Source organism: Saccoglossus kowalevskii, chromosome 19, assembly GCF_978046115.1.
Source record: "Saccoglossus kowalevskii chromosome 19, keSacKowa6.1, whole genome shotgun sequence".
NCBI lineage: Eukaryota > Metazoa > Hemichordata > Enteropneusta > Harrimaniidae > Saccoglossus > Saccoglossus kowalevskii.
Genome location: NC_140659.1, coordinates 31,350,721 through 31,373,167, shown reverse-complemented (window position 1 = coordinate 31,373,167; position 22,447 = coordinate 31,350,721). Strand labels below are relative to the sequence as shown.

Sequence of the window (22,447 nt, the reverse complement as noted above, 5' to 3'; positions counted from 1 at the left end):
GAATACAATGAATTTTCCCTGATATATTTTTATTATTTTTAAAGAACTATATTTCATTGAGAATTTATTTAAATTTCATTATTTCTTGCAATAAATTATTATTTTTATTTCAATATTGCAGTTAATGCTTGACAGGAAATTCTTAAGTATCATATTATGTGTTTTTTCTAAAAAAAACGATTGAGACATCAATGTCTTTAAAGACATTCAATGCTTTTTTGCTGTTTGCTAGTAATTTCACAAAACTCAGGATGACTATTAAAAGCACCAGTATTCGCACAGTGTCAACATGAGTTCAATACAACGATGTATACAACGCAGGTAATATAAATTGTTTGTTTGAAGTGAAATGCATGCTGGGTGATGACTTTGTTTCAAAGTTATATTTCCTGGCTCGGAAATTCAAGTGAATAAGTGGTTTACCATTCTTTACATATAAAGGAATATTATAATTTAATTTGTTTATTAATGCCAATTACCATTCAAATAATGTTTCCATGAAATGCTTTCTATTGTCTGTTTTTTTTCTTGAAGTTACTTGACATTGCAAGACTCAAAAAAAAAAAAAAAATTCTTTTTAGACGATGTGACTACTTTCAATAAATTATTGGGATCTCAGTATTTTTTGTTTCTATATAAAATAGAATAATTCCTGGTCGTTTAATAATTAGACATACAAATAATTGTTATTTTGAATGTCACAGAAAGTTTACCAATAGAACAAGTCTTAAAAATCTCTGAACAAATAAAAGTCAACTATACATTACAGCATCTTTTCAGTAGATGAAAACAACAAAGAAAGGTATTTCTATAAAATACACATTACATCAATGCTATTGAGTAATTGGCATTCATGGGGTATACTGTTCAATTCTCAAGACATTTCCACAATACCATGCCTCAATACAAATGTATTCAGAACCCTGGAAAAGAGCCCCTTAAGATCAGTGAATACTTGCATGAGACATGCAGGGCCACTTAAGAATATTGATATTAACAAGACACCATAAATAAATGATTATATTTCATTTGAGTCCCATTTCCCAGGCCTCATTTAAAGGAATTGTTTTTTTTCCTAGTATGAGTTAAAAACTGGGTGCCTCTGGTGATTCAAAGGTTATTTTTCTATGACTTACAAATCAAGATATTCATAAAAAATAAGTGATTGCTAATCCAAATACCAGAAATAAGTAAATGTTTTCAAAGTTTTAATATTTGCTGTAATTTCAGATATAGATTTTGAATAATCCTTCTTATAATCCGTAACTAATTAAGTATGATTATGATCTCAGTTTACCCAATAATTAGATAATTAGGATGTCTAATTTAGCTTAACATATCTGTGTCACAAACTTGTCTTTCAACATATGTACAACATATGTAAGTGTGAAATGGAAAAAGAACCATGTCACTTTTTTAATAGCCATCAATATTGAATCACTTTATTTTAAATATGTCAGCACAATGTAGTGAAAATTTTGTCAAAATGTAAAGTCACAATATTCAGGGTCTTATACATGAAAGTAAAACAAGAATTTATTTTGGCGGGAAATAGTCAGTTGAAAAATGAGCTGTAGTCTGCCCATCCAGAAGCCAGTAGACAAATTTATGAGTTCAGTTAGTAAAGTGCAGATTTCAATTTATTGTGATGACCAATAAAAAGGTGGGGCTAATTTTTTGACAGAGAAATGTTACATTATTTACAATTTTCTTGCTGCTGCTTTCCTGTTTTTAATGAACCTTATAGAATGAACATGTGTTCTACTACATTTTGAATGTCATTTTAGAGTCTCACCAAATACTCGCCAAATAAAATATATCTTCATGTATGTTTTGATGACAGGAAAATAGTTATTTTTTTAAGGGCAGCAATAAGACGATTATGTAAATTACCCAACTATCATGCACAAAATAATTCCAAACTCACTTCTGACATGTAAATTATCTCATTGTTATGTATGGAATAATTTCAAACTCACTTCTGACATGTAAATTATCTCACTGTTATGTACGGAATAATTCCAAACTCTTTTTTGACAATGTAAATTATCTCATTGTTATGTACGGAATAATTCCAAACTCTCTTTTGACATGTAAATTATCTCATTGTTATGTAAGGAATAATTTCAAACTCACTTCTGACATGTAAATTATCTCATTGATGTACAGAATAATTCCAAACTCTCTTTTGACAATGTAAATTATCTCATTGTTATGTAAGGAATAATTCCAAACTCACTTCTGACAATGTAAATTATCTCATTGTTATGTATGGAATAATTCCAAACTCTCTTTTGACATGTAAATTATCTCATTGTTATGTAAGGAATAATTTCAAACTCACTTCTGACATGTAAATTATCTCATTGATGTACAGAATAATTCCAAACTCTCTTTTGACAATGTAAATTATCTCATTGTTATGTAAGGAATAATTCCAAACTCTCTTTTGACAATGTAAATTATCTCATTGTTATGTAAGGAATAATTCCAAACTCACTTCTGACAATGTAAATTATCTCATTGTTATGTACAGAATAATTCCAAACTCACTTCTGACAATGTAAATTATCTCATTGTTATGTACGGAATAATTCCAAACTCACTTCTGACAATGTAAATTATCTCATTGTTATGTAAGGAATAATTCCAAACTCACTTCTGACAATGTAAATTATCTCATTGTTATGTACAGAATAATTCCAAACTCTCTTTTGACAATGTAAATTATCTCATTGTTATGTACAGAATAATTCCAAACTCACTTCTGACAATGTAAATTATCTCATTGTTATGTACAGAATAATTCCAAACTCACTTCTGACAATGTAAATTATCTCATTGTTATGTACGGAATAATTCCAAACTCACTTCTGACAATGTAAATTATCTCACTGTTATGTACGGAATAATTCCAAACTCACTTCTGACAATGTAAATTATCTCATTGTTATGTACGGAATAATTCCAAACTCACTTCTGACATGTAAATTATCTCATTGTTATGTACAGAATAATTCCAAACTCGCTTCTGACAATGTAAATTATCTCATTGTTATGTACAGAATAATTCCAAACTCACTTCTGACAATGTAAATTATCTCATTGTTATGTACAGAATAAATCCAAACTCACTTCTGACAATGTAAATTATCTCATTGTTATGTACGGAATAATTCCAAACTCACTTCTGACATGTACATTATCTCACTGTTATGTACGGAATAATTCCAAACTCTCTTCTGACAATGTAAATTATCTCATTGTTATATACAGAATAATTCCAAACTCACTTCTGACAATGTAAATTATCTCATTGTTATGTACGGAATAATTCCAAACTCACTTCTGACAATGTAAATTATCTCACTGTTATGTACTGAATAATTCCAAACTCTCTTCTGACATGTAAATTATCTCATTGTTATGTACGGAATAATTCCAAACTCTCTTCTGACAATGTAAATTATCTCAGTGTTATGTACAGAATAATTCCAAACTCTCTTCTGACAATGTAAATTATCTCACTGTTATGTACAGAATAATTCCAAACTCACTTCTGACAATGTAAATTATCTCATTGTTATGTACAGAACAATTCCAAACTCTCTTCTGACAATGTAAATTATCTCACTGTTATGTACAGAATAATTCCAAACTCACTTCTGACAATGTAAATTATCTCATTGTTATGTACAGAATAATTCCAAACTCATTTCTGACAATGGGCCATTCCAGTTTATATCTGCACCCCCCTGTTGATGAGGTCGGATTTCCAGCACTGTATGATGGGGAAAATACCCCGGAATTCCAACTGTATATGGAGAAACAGAATCTGGAAATCCAGACAAGTATGGAAAAAAAAACCTGGAAATCCAGGCAGTTACAGCTACTAAATAAAATATGGCCTAGTTTGTCTCGCCACATACCGGTTGATGAGGTTGGATTTCCAAGACTGTATGACTAAAAAAACTTGGAATTCTGACTGTATATGATAAAAAAGTATGCATCAACACCATAAGTAGGAACTATAGTATTGGATTTCCATCACTGTATGGTGAATGGTGATTTGGAAATAAAACTTTGTATGACTTATACACCCATGGAAATTATACCCTGTATGAAGTAAACACACAAGCTCATCAACAGGGGGGGTGCAGATATAAACTGGAATGGCCCAATGTAAATTATCTCATTGTTATGTACAGAATAATTCCAAACTCACTTCTGACAATATAAATTATCTCATTGTTATGTACAGAATAATTCCAAACTCACTTCTGGCATGTAAAATGTACATGCATATTTACAAGGTGTCCAGGCATGTCCATGAAACAGATACATGTTTAGACCAGTGCATTTATGCATGGTGGTGAATCTCATAACAAATGTGTTAAATAATATGTAAATTATCTAGTTATTATGGACAGAATAGTTCTAAACCATTTGAACTGTGTGCTTTGAACTTTTAAAAGCCTTAACTTGTCTCATTGTCAACATTTTGATTTATTTTTCTATAATTTCTGTTAATTTCTCCGTTCTCTTGAACAAATTTTTATTAAACGATGCATGTTTAATTTGTAAAAAAGTCTTTTAACATATTAAAATTTTCTCACAATAAACAAGTCTGTAATAAAAAAATTCTGGTGTCAAATTTACAATATTTCCATTTTCAGTTCTATTCTCACAAAAAGATTAACCTTTGACCTTTGTACACAAATATCATACTTCTGTCACCTTTCACAAAATAAACCTGCCCAAATTTGAAAAGAAAATTTTTCAAAGTAAATAAAAATTTGCATAATATTGTTGAGATAAAGTTATATGTCTTAAAAAAGTCAGCAACATTCACATTAGAAAAAAGAAAAAAAAACAAGCAGCCTCTCGGCTGAGATAGCTTTGCTGTTAGCAATGCTCATTTCAATTAAAGAATTGAAGATATCACAAAATGAACAAATGTGAGAGAGATCCATATGTAGTATCTGTGATTAACAAGAAGTCAAAAATATCACTTTTTACCCAAAATGAACAAAATATTCATCAAAATTAGAGAATTAAATATATCCTCATGAAATGAACAAATCTGAGAGAGGTCTAATTGTGGTACCTATATGTATTGAAGTAATCAAACTTGTGGTTTTTACCAAGAAATGAACAAGCAGCCTTACGGCTGAGATAGCTCTGCTATTAGCAATGCACATTACAATTAAAGAACAGAAGATATCATTAGAAAATGAACAATATGTATAGTATCAAAGCAATCAGACTTGCGGTTTTCAACAATATTGGAAAATATCACTTTTTACCAAAAATGACAAAAATATTCACCAAAATTAGAGAATTTGAGATATCATTACAAAATGAACAAATCTGAGAGAGGTCCACATGTAGTGCCTATATATGTAATATCAAAGCAACTGGACTTGAGGTTTTTATCAAGAAGTCGAAAATATCACTTTTTACCAAAAATGACAAAAATATTCACCAAAATTAGAGAATCGAGGATATCATTACAAAATGAACAAATCTGAGAGAGGTCTACATGTAGTACCTATATGTGTAATATCAAAGTAATCGGACTTGTGGTTTTTTACAAGAAGTCGAAAATATCACTTTTTACCAAAAATGACAAAAATATTCACCAAAAATAGAGAATTTGAGATTTTGACATGAAATGAACAAATTTGAGAAAGAACCATCCAAGGTACTCGCATATCAAATTTGAAAACATTCTGATCTGCGGTTTCGAAGAAGTTGAAATTGTAAAGTTGACGCCGCCGCCACCGACGGACAATCAGTAATATGAATAGCTCCGCTGTGTCGGCGGAGCTAAAAATATCACATTTACCAAAAATTACAAAAATATTCATCAAAATTGAATTGAAGATATCATCATGAAATGAACAAATCTGAGAGAGGTCTACCTGTAGGTCATATATGTATAATATCAAAGCAAATGTGATTTTCAAGAAGATGTCGAAAAAGTAAAACGCCAATGGACAATCGCTCATATAATAAGCTCCGCTCGACAAAGTCAACTGTGGAGCTAAAAAAATTTCTGGTCAATTTGTTTCCTAAATTTGTTGGGGGACACACTCTGCTATAAAAATTGTGCTTTTATTTTTGTTTTTATTTTGTTGTGACAATTTGCACATTTTAATTGATGCCCATGATGAACAGCAATCTGGATATGTTTTCTAATCTACAAATCTACAATTTACAAATATTCGCTGAAATATATTTTCTGCAAATATATGGTTCTATTATTAATTATTATTAAGTATTGGTATATTGTTATTATGTCAGAATTCCTTGAGGATATTCAAGTATCTAATATAATTACTACTGCTTAGATTCGTAGATATGTAAAAGTTCAAATAAATTCCTGACCCGTTTGTGCTATCACCAAAAAAAATCTCCCATGATGGCAGACTTTATCGCCCAGCAACAGGGGTTAGAGGTCAAAACTATCTTGTGCTTGAAGGAATGTAATGTAAATGTCTATGGGATAAAACACACGACAAACATAAATAAATAATAGATGTTGACCTCTGACCTTTGGCAAGGCACCAAATGAATGTTTTTTTGTGGGATGGAATTTGATCACTGATGTTTAGAAATACCAGACCATGTTGTTAATGCGTGCTATATGGAGTGTATTGATTCAAAGAGAACATGAACTACATACTTTTGAACAAAAGAATGCCACACACTTTGCTAAAATTACTGCCACAAAGAGTATTTGAACAATCATTTGTCTATTCTTTTAAAGCTGATTTACTGAGGTATCTTGATATTAATTTTGCATGTGCCATAGACTTGCTTATAAGTTGTTACTGTTTTTTTTTAAACAGAGAAATTAACTAAAAATGTCCTGTAAAATATCAAAAATGCAAAATAATGGATGACCATGAAAAAATATATGTCCCTTCTTGCACCCTGTCCCTCACGTGATGCTAGTGTGATTTCTAACTAGTGAGGTCAGTAGATCTATCTATTTACAACCACATGAAGTCAATCAGAGACTAGTATATTTGCACTTCTGATACATATCAGTTAATGTCTGTGGGGTTTACAATTAATTGTTGTACCACTAGTATGATTGACTGTAGTAATGGTAGTAGTGGGTGGGAGTGTGGGGTGGGGGCAGGGGTGGGATGCCGTCATCCATCATTAAAAGGGTATATGATCCTGGAGTTCATTACCACATTCCTGTCTTATCTCTAAAATATCAGTTACAAAAATATCATCATTAAGAGAAAATCATCAAATATTTCCAAAGGACTTTTAGCTTTAACATCAACAATATGTTTGAAAATAGAAAAAATAAGTTCCTCTTAACATAGTATAACTATAATTGTTGCCTTGCCCTGCGCAAGATATTCCATATACATGCAATCTGTCATCTTCATATAGTACAGCTCTTGGGTAACAACGTTATTCCTATCATATTGACACCATGCTTTCACTATGTTAAGTTCACTCATATACAGTGAGTATTTATCGTTTTCGCATTGCTTTTATCATCATACACATCATATAGTTTAACAACCATCATCATAGTGATCTAAACTTACCCTGGAAAAACACAAACATTGCCATTAAAACATTAACTTCTATGATCGCCCATGTCTGCAAGATGATTTCTTTGAAGAATTTTTCTAATATAAAATAACACAAACGAGATAATACTTTGATTCAGTTCTGACTCAATTCTCTGATCCTGTTGTGCGATATCTCAAATCTCTAATAAGCTTGTGCAATATCTCAATTATCTTGTCAAATTTTGTAATTTCTCAATTCTCTTGTATTTGTGAGAAACATCTCAATTTTCTGATGCTGTTTTGTGATATCTCAATTCCCTTATCCTGTTGTGTGATATCTCAGTTCTCTGATCTTGTTAATTGTGTGATATCTCAATTCACTTGTTCTGTTGTGCGATATTTCAATTTACTGATCCTGTTGTGCGATATCTTAATTCACTGGTCCTGTTGTGCGATATCTTAATTCACCGGTTCTGTTGTGCGATATCTCAGTTTTCTGGTCCAGTTTTCTTTTTCTATTTTAGTGTTCCCGTGAAAACCGCAATCAAAGAAAGTTTAGAAGGAACTCCAATGTATTGAGAGTATTGGAGACATATTAAAAATTAATTAGCCTTCCAAACAAGAAGCTTGGCAACTTGAAATGTACAATATGAAAACAATGTGACCCACATTATTGAAGTTTATAATACTCTACCACCTCTACCACTAGTTCAATTTAAATCAGATTTTTTGCGATATCTGAAATTGGCTAATAATAATTAGATAATCAATATGCATGTTTTTCATTTTTAAACTGATCACATCTGTGGATTACCCTAGCAATTTGCAATGAAATTCGGCAATTAATATGTGCAAATTTCAATCAAAAACTAATGCATTGTTCCCAGGCAATGTCACATACCATCATATCAATGTACAAAGTTTTATTGAAATGTTACTAGAACTTGGAAAAGCTGAAAAAATATTATGCAAATTAGGTAATTAATATGCACAGATTTAAACCAAAATTAAACAGGTTTGCGCATTGTCCCAGAGCATCCATGTACCTAGTTTCATTGAAATGTGATGATTAGTACTTGATATATCAGTGGAAAAGCCAAAAATTAACTAATCATTATTTAAATTTAGTGATTAATATGCACAGCTTTTTATTAAAAACTTAATTAGGTCTGTGCATAGTTCTAGAGCATATATGTACCAAGTTTCATTGCAATGTAATACTTAGTACTTAAAATATCAGCGAAAAGCCAAAACTGTACTGATTATGCAAATTAGGTAATTAATATGCACAGATTTTAACCCAAAACTTATAAAGTCTGTGAATTGTTCTATTACATCTATGTACCAAGTTCCATTGTAATGTGATGATTAGTACTTGAGTGATTAGTGGAAAAGCAGAAAAATGATTAATCATTATGCAAATTAGGTAATTGATATGCATGGATTTTTACCAAAACCAAATTAGCCCAAAGCATCTATGCATCAAGTTTCATCAAAACCAACATATGGTTCTTGAGATATCAGTGGAACAGTCGGACACACACGTACACACATAAAAATATCAAGCTCTACTCTAACTAATTTAAGAATTATTTATTATCTATGATAATGAAATTGTTGACTGATTTTTACTCAAAATGATGAATTCAATCAAAACTATGCTCTATGAAAGTGCAATTGATGGGGAGACAATAGATGAATGTTACCTGTTACGCATAGGTTCTACCTGACACCAAACAAATTGAATGAAAGCTTAGGTCTGTTGCAAGAAAAGCAATCACTTCAAAAACCAACGATGCATGAACAAAACAGTAGTAAAGCATAAAAAAATATAAAGGGCAAAGAAAGAAGAGTCACTTAAACAGATGATATACAGATTTAACTAGCAGATATTGTAAGCATTAAATGCATGTATGTACATGTGTAAGACTATAACTCCACAATAACATTGATGTTACTGCCACGTTTGATGTATGTGTGTCTGCGCTGAATAGAGGTGGAAAATGAAATGTGAATATCTTTCCTCTCTTATAAGTGATCTACAGGGTTAATTTTAATTTGTTTTAACCCTTTCACAATTTAAAACTCTCTTCACTTTTTACAAATTGTAATCAAAATTATAGTAAAAAAAACAAAACATAGAGAAATACTTAAAAATAGGCATAATGTTGGATCCAAATTGAGGTAGAAATAATTAAGGAGTTTAACTTTTCAGAAAATCAATCTGCATAATTTTGTCCATATTTCTTGAATATTTAGACCAAAATCAAAAGAAATAGTAAAAAAAAAAATACATAAAAATGTTACATCAACATTTTTGCGGGAAAGATTTTGGATGAGCATTACGGTGTTCAAAGAGTCAACAGTAGCACACATATTTGTCAGGCGCGACTTTGATTTCCAGATTTGTAAGAATCATTCAACGGACAAAATACAGCGCCCTCAGAGGTCAGAATAAACTGTTAAGCAGACCAGTAGTCAAGAATACCTTGGAGAAACTACTAATATATCGAGAATCAAGTCTCCAAACACTTTAGTGCCATTATTTTTTCAACAAACCATTCTGGCATTTCACTTACCCAGCACAAGACAAAGATTTCTTATGATACTTGACAATATTAGGATAGTTAAGGGTACACTATGTAATTACTATATATATAAATGCTTGAAAAGTTCTTAATGGCAGAACGGCCCCTCTAGGTTGGTAAAGAGTAACATTACATTACAATTTGAAATTACAGGCATCCACACCTGACTCAATTTGTGATACCTAATCAGGTTAAATGAAGAATCTAGAAAATACAGAATAAAAATGAAACCTGTTCCTAAAATGCATTAAGGCAGTTTCAAGCTGAATTCAAATTTTCCATGACTGAGCATATGTGCAATGCACTATGGGAGGCAACTTACCATTGAATATAAAACAATATTATCGCACTGGAAAATAACTACATTGAATGTTAATTATTAAAATATTTTTAACGATATTACAATGCAATTTCGCATAGAAAATTTTGAGATATGAATGATATAATAGAGACCAAAGATAAAATGCAAATATTGTCATTTTTTCAGACATTTCGGACTTTAATTTCTCGGTTCAGTGACAAAATTTTGTTTGTATCCTAATTCCATCCATTACAGTGAAAGCATAAAGAAACAGATATAGGTGTGACCCTCCTTAACTGTCTGAGTATTCTTACCGATAGTATATGAGATTCTGTAAATAGCACATGTGAGCAGAATACTAATAAGATCTGACAATATATCTATGCAGGTGAGTGATGTAACAATTTAATGCTTTTTGATCAGCAAATTCACATTCTCGTTGTCAACAATATCACACCTGTGTGCGGCCAGAATTCAACCCAGTATTTAAGCTAAGCAAGCTAATTTTTCAAAAACAATCAATCATTTATTCAACTTGCGTTTCATTTGTTACAATAATTATTCAGCTGATTTATTTCTACCAACAATTATAGACTTGTGTATTACTAATGATATGGTAATAGATGTCAGTAGCAGCTATAATTTGTTGTTCTGATCACGGACTAAAAAAACTTGAGGTCGTCAATTTATACCGCTTTGAGGTCAAATTAACTTCAAAGCGTCACATTTTTTATCGTGTGGGTTATAAAGTACATACTAACGATCTCAAAGAGAGGCTTTAATGGCCTGTGAAGGATCTTTTAAAAGGTTGGAGCACAAGAAGAAATGAAGGTGAAACAATTAGTTAAAACTGTTCATATTTCATGACAAAACTGCTAGTTTCATTTTCACTTTGTCTTTTTTTACTGAATATTAGACAAAATAAACTATACTTGGCATATATTTTGTATGCTAATCATATGCCTTTCAGAAAAACTGGAGGAAACTCAATGCTGCTAAAGTGTAGCTGTGGGTTCATATTTGTAATCATTATTATGTATTATTTAAAACATTGCTTTTTTCATGTTTTTGACACTGTTGATTGTCAGTAGTTGATTCTGCTTTATGTTTGAGACATTTTTGTACTAATTGATTGATTTAATACCAATTGAGTTAAAAAAGCATTTTTGTCAATTAGCCTTGCTTTCAAGTTCATATATTTGTATCTATAAAGAGCATATATAACCCTTGAACAGCAAGGTCAATTTAGTTGCTTTTCACAAAATAAACTTGCATTATTATTATTTTTTTCATATATTTATTGGAAATATTTTGCTTAAGACTTGTATGCATTGAGAAATTATGCTCATTATTAAAAATTAAAGAAATATCCATAAAAATTTGCAAAAAGTTTCACCACAAATTCAGTGAAAATATTATGTCATTTAATGACTTGTTTCTTTTGAGGACAGTTTAATCAGCTTTTCTCCCCTCCATACCCATACTAATCATTTTGTTCGTATTACTTCTAAGTATGAAACAACTTTTTTAGTGATATTCTTCCTGTAGGTTATGTTTGTTTGTTACCTCTTTTCTCAGTGATTACCCCCTCTTCCTGTAGGTTATTTTTGTTTGTTACCTCTTTTCTCAGTGATTACCCCCTCTTCCTGTAGGTTATCAGTTTGTTACACTTTTCTCAATGAATTCCCCTTCATAGGTTATTTGCTATTTTTTTCATTTATTTGTTTGTTAAATGTTTTTTCAAGTTGTTAATTATTCATTTACAACTAAACGACTAATTGATTGATTAAAAAACCAGGCAATATAGCATTGCATGGTTTACTTATATCTTTTTTTCAAAGAGTACGTCGTGGTCGTTTTCACATGAATAATGCAACAACCATCTTGAAGCAGTTTCTGACTACTTCCACATTAACAAGACAAATGAGACATAATTTTTCAAGAAATGATCTGAATTGCAAAGTATAGTTTGCAATTCAGATCAGTATAGTTACAGGAGTCTGTGTGCAAGATTTATTTTCCTCCTTGTGAAGCAACAGCATATCAAATCATAGCCGTCAGTATATGTGTGCGTATGTAGGAAGCCAGAAACTGAAGTGGTTCTACACTGTGCACAAGATAAATACCAAGCTAGGGATTTATGCATTTTATGCTACAGGCATTATTTGTTATCACCAAATATGATGAAATGATTAGCAAAGCAAGACAGGCACTTTTGACATTTACACTAATGTTCTACACTGTAAAACAGAATTCTCCCATCAAGTATGGGATGTACCATTAATGTACAGGTAAAGAAGAGAGGAAAAGAGAAGTAAAACATATGGGATCTACCATTAATGCTGAGGGGAAGAAGAAAGGAAGAGTGGGGGAAGAGAAGTATAGGATATACCATTATGAAGAGGGAAAGAAGGATGGAGTAAGGTAAATGAGATTCAACAACATATTATAGTACAGATTTGTTATCTCTTTAATTTTAATTCAACTATTTTTTTTTAGAGATCACAAACTGAAAAATGAAAAAATAATGTGCAAATGCCATACTGTTTCGTTTTGTTTTGGAAATACAGGGAAGGACTGTTCAGTTCAGGGAATACACGGAAGGACTGTTCAGTTTAGGGAACACAGAGAGGGACTGTTCAGTTTTGGGAACACAGAGGGACTGTTCAGTTTAGGGAATACAGGTAGGGAATGTTCAGTTTTTGGAATACAGAAAGGGACTGTTCATATTGGGAGTACAGGGAGGGACTTTTCAGTTTTGGGAATACAGGAAAGGACTGTTCAGTTTAGGGAATACACGGAAGGACTGTTCAGTTTAGGGAACACAGAGAGGGACTGTTCAGTTTTGGGAACACAGAGGGACTGTTCAGTTTAGGGAATACAGGTAGGGAATGTTCAGTTTTTGGAATACAGAAAGGGACTGTTCATATTGGGAGTACAGGGAGGGACTTTTCAGTTTTGGGAATACAGGAAAGGACTGTTCAGTTTAGGGAATACAGAGACTGTTCAGTTTTGGGAAAACAGGAAGGGACTGTTCAGTTTTTGGAATACAGAAAAGGTCTGTTCAATTTTGGGAATACAAGGAGAGACTGTTCAGTTTTGGGAATACAGGGAGGGACTTTTCAGTTTGGGAATAAAGGGAGGGACTGTTCAATTGTGGGAATACAGGGACTGTTCAGTTTTGGGAATACACGGAGGAACTGTTCAGTTTTGGGAATACAGGGACTGTTCAGTTTTGGGAATACAGGGACTGTTCAGTTGTGGGAATACAGAAAGGGACTGTTCAGTTTTGGGAATACAGGGTGGGACTTTTCAGTTTTGGGAATACAGAAAAGGTCTGTTCAATTTTGGGAATACAAGGAGAGACTGTTCAATTTTAGGAATACAGGGACTGTTCAGTTTTGGGAATACAGGGAGGGACTTTTCAGTTTGGGAATAAAGGGAGGGACTGTTCAATTGTGGGAATACAGGGACTGTTCAGTTTTGGGAATACACAGAGGAACTGTTCAGTTTTGGGAATACAGGGACTGTTCAGTTTTGGAAATACACGGAGGAACTGTTCAGTTTTGGGAATACAGGGACTGTTCAGTTTTGGGAATACAGGGACTGTTCAGTTTTGGAAATACAGGAACTGTTCAGTTTTGGGAATACAGGGACTGTTCAGTTTTGGAAATACACGGAGGAACTGTTCAGTTTTGGGAATACAGGGACTGTTCAGTTTTGGGAATACAGGGACTGTTCAGTTTTGGAAATACAGGAACTGTTGAAATTTGGGAATACAGAGACTGTTCTTTTTGGGAATACAAGGTCTATTCAATTTTGGGGGATACAAGGGACTGTTCAGTTTTGAGAATACAAGGCCTATTTAATTTTGAGACATGTTTAACAAATATACATAGCTACAAATAATGCCAGATATTCATCTATAGATATAGCTAGCACATTCCAAGTTTCAAAGAATTAGGCAAAACTATTGTTTTATACACACAACAAACTGAAACAATTATGTAAATTAGCTAATTAAAATGTATGGATTGATGTAAAATAATTAACAGTCATGCAACTTCACAAACAATACGCATGTACCAAGTTTTTACCCATATGAGTGTTGCTTAGATTTCAACAAAACATGCTGAATAGTTAAATAATATTCTAATTAGCAAATGATTATGCACATATATGTACAAAAGCTACTCAGGTCTGGAATTCATCACAAAGTTTATCTGTGCACAAAATTGCAATCTAATCCAGCCAGTAGATTTTGAGATATTGGTGAAACAAAAAAAACTGAAATATCTGTCCATCCATCTATCCTCCCACACAGACAGACATTGGTATGACATTGGCCTCCCATTGTGCTCTGCACATCAGAGCCGAAAACTAATTTGGGTTCCCAATATTTTTCTTCAAGCATTCAAACAGCGAATCAATCACAGGAAAAATTTTAGCAAATTTTGGGAAATTACTATCAAAAGTATCCATAACTTACGTTGAGATTGCCTTACTTCATCAAAATTGACCATAATCAAAAGTGTAAACATATTATTAAGCGAGGAAATACCACAAAATACTTTCACATTTGTCAAATCTCAAAGTTTTGACGTCGCTACAATGCTATCATCTCTGTTTGTTCTGTTTTTATGTTCAATTTCATGCATAAAGTGTGTTCTCGCAATGAAAGGAAACTGATCTATTCATCAAGTCTTACATTTTATAATTTATAAAAGTGTAAAAAATTGATTTAAAGCAATTATTATTTTTTTTTTCTATGCTACATTTTCCACACAATACACTCAAATTAATATTTAATACATACTCTGATGCATTTGAGACAAATTGGCAAAATAAATGCTAAAAAGATGAGTTTTCCCTGCAGTAAACCATAATTGAGAGTATACATTACAAAGCATAGTTAGTGTCACAAGGGCTTACTTTATTTTTCAATAACAGAATCCACTTCCAATTTATGAGTTTACTGTTTCCAGCAATATAGTAGCTGTCGCATCTAGTTTACAGCATGTGAAATATTACCCAGAGTTCTCTGCCTCCCATGATACTTTCAATTGCAATCTGCCTGACAGCGAGATGGAAACCGACTGACCTTTGACCTCCCTGCCATTTCATCAGGATATATCTTAACTACTCATCAAATTACACATCAACAATCTCATTAGCATAATTCTGTACTAATTTGCGTAACAGCTCAACCTACTCATACATGTAGGTGGAATGAACCTTGGTATTTTTGGGAGATAACATTAATCTCAAAGAGAGAGCCGAGGTGAAATAGAGGGGAAAATAACAAATGCCAACAAATGCTAGTGATTAGAAAATCAAATCTTACTTAGATTTTATAAGAGATTAAATAATGACGTACCACCCATTATTGCATGATAACGGGGCAAAGACAGAGATGTGCGCAATAATGGACAAGACACAGATGAGCCAATTATTTAATAATTGTCTAGATGAAAATAAGCAGGATAACATGAAAGAATCATCGAGTGTATGTTGTTCAAATGATTTATACAAAAATTGAGGGAACAATAATGTGTGTATGCATGCATTGAGCTCAAATACTACTCATTTATTGTCTGATAATAGGGCTGCACATGGTACAAATCAACCAATGAGAACTCTGTGTTTCAGAACATGGTATAATATGCAGAACATTAATTCAATTAGTTTCAACAAGCAAAATATATGTTCCAAAATGATTCAAATAATTTTTTTAACTTGATTTGTTGCCATTAGCAACATGCACATTTATTTTTGAATGATATATTTTGAAATTCATATATATACTAAACTCATTATAGCAGTTTGATCAAAAAACCAACAACAGGCTTTTCATCTTTTCTTTTTATTCACAAACATTATAGGTCATCAGCTCAAATAAACTATGACAAAAAAAATAAATATGTAAGACACTAAAAAAATGTAAATATGGCATGACTGCATGTACATTGTCTAATGACAACTTGTCACCTCATTTATTCATTGCAAAAAATGTGTATTTTGAATAACTAGTCTACTAGGAGATGTCATCAGAGCTGAAAATTGTTCAATACTAAGTTTGGTATAGTAATGTTTTGGTCTGAGCTTAGTATGAAATGTACAAATTATGCAGAAACAAAATTTATCTTTAATACTATAGGTATTTGTTTATATACTGGATATGGAAGAATGAAAATGTTATAGGAAGTTAAGACAACAAGCTCAACAATGTGAGTTTGATAAATCAGTCACTTAACCCTTTGGGTGCTATCATTTCTCTCATCCTACATTTTGCCTGTTTTTATATTAATAATTTCAACAAGAAATCAAAAATATCACTTTTACCAAAAACATTAATCAAGATTAGAGAATTAACAAGCAGCCTCTCAGCTGAGAAAGCTTCGCTGTTAGCAATGCACATTTCAATTAATAAACTAAAAATATCATTAGAAAATGAACAAACTTGAGAGAGGTCTACCCGAGGTACCTATATGTATAGCATCAAAGCAATCAGACTTGCTGTTTTCAACAAGGAGTAAAAATATCACTTTTTACTAAAAATATTTATCAAAATTAGAAAATTGAAGAAATCATCATGAAATGAACAAATCTGCGAGGTCTTCCCTAGGTACCAATACACCAAGTATAAAAGCAATCAGACTTGCAGTTTTTAACAAGAAGTGGAAAATATCACTTTTGACCAAAAATTACAAAAATAATTCATCAAAATCAGAGAATTGAAGATACAGTACTCATTCCGCCCAACCTCCCGCTTTTATCGTTTTTTTTCCGACCGTTTATCGATTAATTTCCGACCACTCGCTGCTTTCCGACCGGAAACTGACTGCTTTTTTTTTGCTCGCTCGCTTTTGTTTGCTCGCATTTGTTCGCTCGCTCTTGCTATGGCTGGCTTCAGAAACATCGTCCGCTTGCCAACTGACCGCTGGAGTAACGATGATCGTACATTGTATCTATAAACTTATGTTTTTATTCGTAATAAATTTAGGTTTTAATGACGATTCAAAATACAACGCGTATTGCTTCTCTGTATTGGGAAGGGGGACAAAGACGCCTTCAAATCACTTGACACATTGTAACGTTTGCTACGCAAGTCGAACTGTGACCTGTATTTACATAGTTACGTCCTTGTGTGCGTAGTTCAAGCAGCTATATAACTGGTCAATCAATCGTGATACGTATTGAGTACTAGTATTTGAGTGTTGTGTGTGTGATTCTGTGTGTGATTTTGACTAAATTTATTCCGAACGGCGCTCAAAATAATTTTACACTTTGTTATTTGCGAACGCAACTCACACTATGACCCTTATTCAATTTGCATAAGTAATACGAATGCTGTAGTTCAGAAAATCTATTGGGTTAACTTTTGCATGTGTCTGGGTGCGCAAAACTGCACATATAATCATCGCATAGCTGAATTTCTACAAATCAATTGGACTTAAACTACTAGTATAATGACTGTGACGATTAATCGCTTGTCTGAGTACATGCGGCGACGAATTATTGGATTGGCAGCAGCCGAACGAAAAATGAAAGAGACGAAACATAAAACAAAACAAACGCAGCCAGTGATACATTTTGAAAATAAAAATACAAAATAAACACAATCAGAGGAGCCGACCACGCGCGCTGGAAATAAATAAAACGTGTTGTGATACAGCCTCATCAGACTCTTTCACTTACGCAATATAATTATGCTATTTCCCAAAGCACTTATATTTAATACATTGACGAAAAACACCACAAGAAAAATGTAAATCAGGCTTATAATTACTAGTAACTCGAACTCGAACACAATATTGATCACTGTACAAGTGGATAAATTCGAATCGTCATCAAATTCAAAATTTAAACGATCTCGTTGAATTTTAATCAAAAATAAACTTGATGTTTAGAAAGACAAAAACAACAACATATTAGAGTGCAAAAATATTAGCAGCAAAGAACGAGAAATGCATGTGGGAAAGCGATGAGTGAACTCCAGGAAAATTATACTAATGTGAGAAAAAGCCATATACCCCGCGGAGTATTCGCTAAAACATTGAGAAAATGTGCCATTTCAAAGGGCACCCTTACAAATAATGTCTGCAGAGCTCGTGGTCCACCAAGGAAACTTAGCGATGATGCAGTTAGATGTATACGGCTGTTGAAAACAGAGACTCCTTCGACCTCATATGAGCAGGTTCACATGGATGTTTCATTTTCAACTATTACCAACAACACTATGGTAATAAAGACTTTTGTTTTTATGTAGAAAAATACAATATTTTCACCAAGTAAAATCATATTTATTAAAGTTATTCATACATGAGTTGTCGAACACACTACATAGTTTGTAATTTCATCCAATTCCTTTCAGTCACAATTCAAGACAAATAACATAGTTGAACTCTGGTGACCTTGCCCTTTGTTATATAATATAATTCCCTCATCATAGTTTGTTTCAATATAAATTGCATGCATTGTCATAATTAATTTTGAATACAAACAAGTTTTGGGGTTGAACCAACAGTGGGGAATCAGTCTACCGAATGTCCATTAAAGATGTAAATATCTTAACAAAAACATTGGTGCCTTATTTGTTTAATTATTTTAAGGAACATAATTTCCAGCTTTATTGAAAGTAATTGAGATATTTTAGAATAAAAACAAATGTCTCATTGCAAAAAAAAAGTGCTGCATTTAGATGTGAATAGATTCATAAAACATGCAAGATAACAGACAAATTTAGCTGGCTTTAGTCCAAGTATTTTGTACAGGTGTCTGTCAAAAATGAATGATTCACTGAGACAAATATGAACTGCCTCATTGTGTGACTACTGTATTATATGAAAAGTAAAAAAAAACACCCTTTATGAATAGCTATCATGTTGCAAGCTCTGCTTTGTATGCAAATCAACTTAAATAGTTGGTGTCCAGTGGAGGGAGAAGTCAACTGTTGCCTCCTGAGAAACTACATCTTCAAACACTGCAATCTCTGAAGTGCGTTTTTAAACTAGTATTATAAAAACTCTATCATTCTGTTCTAATAGCTGAAACATATTCCTGTGAGTTTTCATTTGTCGAATGAACTGTTTGTCAAATACAGAATACATATATTTTAGAATAATTTTCTTTTTAAAATGTGGATGAAATGTTTTGCTTTTAATGTATTTTTTATGTATTGTTTTTGATTTGATAACTTTGAACTAAACAGATTTTCTATTAGCTTCAGATCTTGATCAAAGTTAGGCACCCAGTTCATAGGAGTGCATATATTGATTTTCTGACATCTTGTTTTCTGTAAAGATTTTATTGGTAGGTTTGCAAATGTGTATCAGACTGTGCAATCTCTCCATGAGTTGGTTTTGAAACCCAGTATGGGATTCTGAGATACATTACCAAGGATATTATTACAAGATAAATCGTTTGCTTCATTGAACACATACAACAATGCATATTTCCACTGAGATCAGTGACCTTTGATGTGTATCACCAGTGATCAGTCAAGTAGAAACAGTCAAAATATTTTATCAGATTTTCTCAATTTTTGCATGATATTTTCATACTGGACATCTGTTGTTCAAACTCAGGGAAGACTTTATACTGATGAATAAGGTGACCAAGTTTGATAAAGTTTGGAATAGAATTAGTAAAGTTATTATGCACACAATAACAATTATTAATGACGATGACGACAATGACAACAACAACAACAACAACGACAACGCCGGACAAAATTTTTCCCTTAATATACCTTTCCCTTCCATCTTTGATGGTACGGGCAAGGTAAAAAGGCACAAATATAGATAATATAGCAAATTATTTTTTTCTGTAATATTCGTGTGTAATCAGTAATTATGAAAATAATTTATGGGTACATATGGAATACATTCTTAATTTCTAATCATTTTTTTTTTCAGGGTTTTCCCCCCAGAAAAGACGAAAGAATTTCATAATGCCGGGAAGGGGAAGTCTTTTTATTATTATTATTTATTGGGAACGGAAACTCTTTATCGTAGTGCTTCGCCTCGGTTGACAATGAGCTCTTCGGGTCGCTAAAACTGTATGTCCACCTCTGTTGGGGTGAACATTTGTATTATTATACCGAATAAATCTTAAAACAGAAATTGTGGCACTCAATCATGGCAATCTTCCAGGTCATCGTTAGAAAGATTTTCGAAGGCAAATTCAATCTCCACTCAAGGCTATCTTGAAGGATTGCAGGAACTTGACCCTTACCGATTCATATTTATGAATTAATCGGGATTCAGGTACTATAGTGTTTGTAACTGAGTATTCCTAAAGATACGCAAAAAAAAACACGAACTTTCGCGTGGGATTTTTCATGCAAACATTGTCAATGGTTCCTCGAGACTGATTCCTTTTTATCTTTCAATTTTTTCCAAGACGTCGTCGAGATGCAGGTGCGATTCCTCTTAACAACGCGTTCTATTTATTTCCAACGCGTGTGGTTGGCGCCTTTGATTGCGTTTATTTTGTTCTTTTATTCACGAAATCTATCACTGGCAGCGTTTGTTTTGTCGCGTCTCACAACTTAATGTCCAAGCTGACTTTGTTTTGGCTGCAAGTGAACTACGTACAGCTCATGGAAGTATTTTGCCCAGAGTTCGCAAAACGGAATACCCTGCAAAATTTGAATCCTTTATTTTATAACGAGACATTGGGCGCAAAACCATAATTGTAATTCAACAAGTTAATGTAACGTGTTAGTCCGCTTGCCAGCCGCCTAAAAAAAAACTGTTAAAAAACGCGATCTCCAATGATGTCGCTTCGATAACTTCGGACAAGTAAGATGGGCGCTGGCCGACATTACATTTGCAATTATTGTATTTGTTTGACAAATTGTACAGTACGGTCATTCTATAACAATCGATTGGTCGTTTTTTTTTCACAGTCTTACTATTCCTGCAGATATTCTTCAATATTGTTATAGGTGCCACGGATTTACATAACTACAACTTGACCCGCGTTAAACCCAAACCATGCGTGCAAGGCAACCGTCATTCTACACACGGTTACTCGATGAATACCGTACTCTACAGTAGACATTTTTCGTTCTCCACCAAAAATAGATATTTTTATTTCATATTAGTTGTGTCTGTGTCGTATTTGATTTCACATGTTTGGTTCGATCTTGTTTATGGTGGACATCATTACTACGCGTATTTATTATTACCAATTTTATAAAGGCAGTGTGATCCACCATATTTTTTCAATGGGCGTTCTATAGATTTCTGATTGTATTTATTCTTCTTTTAACATCATAAAAACAAAAATTATACACTTGTACATGAAAAAATAGGTAATGAACTGTAAATGCGGGCGGTTGCGCTGTCAGGCAAGCGAGCGAGCGCGCGAGCGGATACTTCCGGATTTGCGCGGTCGAAAAAAAAAGCGGAAATTGTCCATTCAAATTGAACAAAGCGAGCGAAAAAAAAACGATCAAAATCAGGAAGCGGGCGGGAGGTTGGTTGAAATGAGTACTGTATCATCACAAAATGAACAAATCTGAGAGAGGTCTTCCCTAGGTACATATATTTATAGTATCAAAGCAATCAGAATTGCTGTTTTCAAGAAGAAGTAAAAATATCACTTTTTACCAAAAAATATTTATCAAAATTATAAAATTGAAGGTATCAGCATGAAAAGAACAAAGCTAAGGGAGGTTTGTCCTATCGGACATGGGTTTTTTAATAAGAAGTCAAAAATACCACTTTTTACCAAAAATGCCAAAACTATTCATCCAAAATTAGAGAATGGAAGATATCATCACAAAATGAACAATTCTAAGAGAGGTCTACCGGGAGTACCTGCATAATATCAAAGCAATCGAACTTGTGGTTTTTAACAAGATGTGGAAAAATTAGAGAGTCAAAGTTTTTCATCAAGAAATAAACAATTCTAATAGAGGTCTGCCCATGTATCAAAGCAATAAGAATTGTAGTTTTCAAGGAGAAGTTAAATCAAAGAAAACTTAGAAAAAACTCCCGTGTGCT

General features: G+C 32.7%; 1 protein-coding gene and 1 long non-coding RNA gene across 3 annotated transcripts in view; one reads left to right on the top strand and one right to left on the bottom strand.

Annotated features, from left to right (window-relative positions):
* Window positions 1–22,447, bottom strand: part of LOC146731473 (zinc finger MIZ domain-containing protein 1-like) — a 175,795-nt gene that overhangs the window by 144,548 nt on the left and 8,800 nt on the right. The gene's annotated exons all lie outside the window — the stretch shown is intronic.
* LOC144357186 (uncharacterized) lies at window positions 10,693–20,604 on the top strand. Of its 2 annotated transcripts, XR_014927445.1 has the most exons (3): window positions 10,693–10,821; window positions 12,700–12,857; window positions 20,351–20,604. It is a non-coding gene; the product is annotated as an uncharacterized LOC144357186 (long non-coding RNA). The 2 variants fall into 2 exon arrangements; XR_014927446.1 differs by lacking the exon at window positions 10,693–10,821 and having other exon boundaries at window positions 12,682–12,857.